Raw genomic sequence first — 4,275 nt, forward strand, 5'->3', positions numbered from 1 at the left:
TGATTGTATGATTTTTATTCTTCCACTGCTCTCATTCAAGAAACAACTTTTTTATTCTTTCAGCACTCTGAGAGTGCATGTTTTCTACCTTTCTCCCTCATGTACTGCATCTCCCTAAACACCCTGTCCCATGTGGAGTCCATATTGCTCCCTCATTCCTAGCCCCCTTTGCTTTACCTCCCCCTTCTAGTCTTTTATATATTTTGTTGCCTCCTTTGGGCCCAGCCTTAAGCACCTCCCTTGCTCTCTCACTCCCATGCCCACTCCAATATTGCCTCCACCGCACAGGTCCCCCCCACCCACTACTCCATTTGGTTGTCGAACGCCTCACGGTTTGTAACGTTTTAAATTTCTTTTTTGGGGACAGCCCAACAGCTGTAATTTACTGCTTGGCTGTTCCCCATTGTAAAAACTGTACCGCGCAACAACATTTATTTTGTTTTACCAATTCAAATGGCATCCAAGTAAGTCAATTATGAATGTGTGTCCACACCATTCTTGAGGCATGCGTCATGATGCAGGCATGCACATACAGCATCACGCATGTGCGCACCTAGAAATGATACATTCGCTGATCATGCCTGGTTTAATTTGCCCCTTTTTTCAATGATTCACAGCATTGGCAAAGCCAAAATGTCCAAAAGGCAAGACATATGTAGCCACACCTTCACTTTAAGTCTGTCTGTCTGTCTGTCTGTCTGTCTGTCTGTGTTGCCACTGTGTAGTTATGGCTCAGCAGCACTTTCCATTAAAAAGGCTTTTTTTGATTTGCCTATAACTTTTGACCCAGTCGACGGATTTCACCAACGTTGGCAAGCAATTTGCATTGTAAGTTAAGGTCCAGTATACCAATTTTCACACAGATCTGTGCAATGGGAAAAAGTTAAGGGGCAAGGATAAGAAAGTTTGCCAGCATCTAGGGCCCAAAGTGCAGAACGGATTTACACCTAACTTAGCATGAAACTAGAACTTTACTTAGAAAGCACAATTGTGTTGGTTTGGGGGGGGGGGATAAGAAGGACATAGATGGATTACTCAGGGGATATTCCTGAGGAAATGGAGGAAAGTGATGGATAGGGTAGCAAACGAAGGCACAGGAAAAGTTAACTAGAGTGAGGCAGCAGTTGCCAAGGTTTACAAGACTAAGGGAGTGAAGACTCACACTTAAAGTGAGAAATGTAAATTTGGGTTGGGTCTGTGTCTTATCTAGGCCATACCATCTCGGGTGATGGCCTAAGCCCCAAGATTGACTTAGCAGAAACGATAATGCAGGCACTGGCGCTGACCAACAAGGACCAGGTTAAATCATTCCTTGGCCTTTCAGAGTATTATTCAAAGTTTATTTACAACTTTGCCAGAGTGGTGCAGCCTTTAAGACTGTTGCTAAAAAAGGATGCAGATTTTGTGTGATCAGATGAATTTCGGGAGGCTTTCAGCATTGTCAAACGTGAGATTGCACGTATTGCACATATGCCAACTTTGGGGCATTTTGATGAGACGAAAAAAAACATCTTAACCACTGATGCTAGTGTGAGAAGGTTAGGTGCAGTACTCTCACAGATGGTCGAGTGGGAAGGAGAGAATGATAGGTTTTGGCTCATGCTCACATAAAGGGGCAGAAGAATGTTACTCTGTGATAGAGCATGAGGCATTGGCTTGTATGTGGACCATTAATCATTTTAAGTTTCTTCTTTGGGGTTTGCCTATTCTTGTAAGAACTGACCACAATCCTTTAGTTCACATGTTTGCGTGCAGGAAGGCCGACACCCAGAATCAAGAGATGGGTTGAAGGACTCTGGGAGTACAATTGTAGTGTTGAATACTTACCTGGAGTGAAGAACAGGCCAGCTTATTATTTGTCAAGGATGCCCTTGGACAAGTCGGCTATTTTGTGTGTAGAACCTTCGGTATCGTGGGTCAGGGAACCAGCACCTGATAAGTCTGAGTGGGATGCTGGTGTTGCCAATGATACCATATGAAAGATGGTGATGTACTTGGTAGTTGATGGATGGCCTAACATGAACAATGTGTAAAGGTGTTTTGGCGTGTGCGTGACAAATTGTGTATTATATGATATGAGCTATACAGAGGTGAGAGACTGGTTCAACCTGATGACCCACATGAGAAAGTGATTAATTTAGCTCACTAAGGTCACCTGAATAAGTCCAGAGTGAGGGAGTTTTATTGGTGGCCAGGTGTAGACCGACAGGTGGAGGATGTGGTTAAGGATTGTATCCTCTGTGCGGGCAATGATAAATCCAGAAAGGTCAGGACTGCTCCATTGTCACCGGTGGCGATACCTGATGAGCCATGGACCAAGGTGGCTTTGGACATTGGGACCTTTTGAGGTGTTGTCGCCAAATGAAAATTAGTTGTAGTTTTACTAGACTATACGTCCAAATGGGTCTCAGCATGTTGAATGAAATGTAATTGAATGCCTCAAGGACGTGTTTGCTTGCGAGGGTGAGCCAGAAGTAGTTGTAACAGACAATGGAATACAGTTTACTTCACAAGAGATGGTAGCGTTCTTAAAAGATCTATCTATTCGGACCGTATAGCTTTATATGCAGACAATATCCTCTTTTTCATCACCGATCCCTGGAATTCGGGACCCCGTATATTGGAAATCCTCAGGGTTTTTGGTGGAACTTCGGGCCTCCATGCTAACCCCGCCAAATCTATTTTATTCCCAGTGTGCGTGCATCAGGGACGCGACGCCTGGGCATTGCAGCTTTCCCGGGCGACGGAGGGCTTCAAATATCTTGGTATATATATTTCCCCATGTCCGAAAGTCTCCTGGGCACGCAATATCACTCCGCTACTGGCTAGCCTTAACAGCGAAACCACGTGTGGTCCTCTCTCCCTCTCTCCCTATACGGGCGCTCAGCAATTTTTAAAATGGTGTCGCTGCCCCGTATTCTGTATCGCCTCCAGAATTACCCATATCCCATTCCGCGCTTATGGTTCGCACAAGTAGCAGCCATACAAAATAAATTCATGTGGAACGGTGGGGCGATCAGAGTGGCGCTCCGTACATGTACACAATCCACATATTGCGGCGGGATCGCCGCAGCAGACATTTATGCCTATTATGTAGCATCCCATATTCTGGTAATAAACGAATGGTGGTATAGCTCCCCCAAGGAGCCAGCATATTCAGCGGAACATGCTGCAATGGATCAGGTCCCTCTCCTCAACCTATTATACAGCTCGGTTCGTCTCGATCATCTGCCACCAGCCGGCAGAGTAGTGATACAACTTTGGCGGGATAAGACCCGACAGATGGGCTGGCAGGGGACACTTACTCAAATGACTCCCTTATGGCAGGGCGCATACCATCGATCCGTGCAGACATTAAAAGGGTTTAGAGGGTGGGACCGTGTCGGGATTTCGACCCTCGGTGATGTAACGCAGGGCACCACAATGAAATCTTTTCAACAACTACAGAATGATTTCGATTTACATAAAACACAATTCTATAAGTTCCTTCAACACCGACACGCTCTTCTACCCCAGATCAACACTTTAGAATCCCTCCCTGAGTTTCAACCCTTAGAGGGCAGGTTGCTTACTGGAGACCTAGGACCCCACTTGATCAAACAGGTCTATCAGATACTGACAACCCATACACCCACCACACTGGACAAGACACAGCTTGCATGGCAAGCAGATATACCTGAAATCACAGATGATGATTGGGCCGAAGCCATCGCCAGCCCTAGGGGTGCAGCGGTGTCCATGCGTTTTCGGCTTATCCAATTTAAGTACATACATGGCGCATGTTACACTAGAGTATGTATATGGCGGATGGGCGTTATTCAGTCTCTCATGTGCCTGAGGTGTGATAGGGAAGAGGGGTCATTTTTATACACGGTTTGGAGCTGCTCGGCGTTACAGCCGTTTTGGTGCCAAATTCGTTCGTGTTGCTATCAGGTGCTGTCATGGGATCTCCCGCTCGACCCTCGCCTTTTCTTGTTACATTCCACAGAGGATATTGGGGGGAATTGGTGTAAGAAGCACCTCTTGTTTTTAGCGCTCATGGTGGCCAAGAGGGATATAGCACAAATGTGGAAGGCAACATTGCCCCGACCTTGAGCAAATGGAAAACTGAACTAGATAAATGTATGGGGGTGGAGAGTGCTGTTTTTGAGGCCTGTGGATGCCCCGCTAAACATCGCAAAATCTGGACTCGATGGGCAGACTATCGTGGTAGCGACCTTGCCCCCTTGCCCGAGTCGGACCACTGAGACTGAAACACTTTGTTTTTATGTGCTA

The sequence above is a fragment of the Triturus cristatus genome, chromosome 1_1 (assembly GCF_964204655.1).
Source record: "Triturus cristatus chromosome 1_1, aTriCri1.1, whole genome shotgun sequence".
In the NCBI taxonomy this organism is placed as follows: Eukaryota; Metazoa; Chordata; class Amphibia; order Caudata; family Salamandridae; genus Triturus; species Triturus cristatus.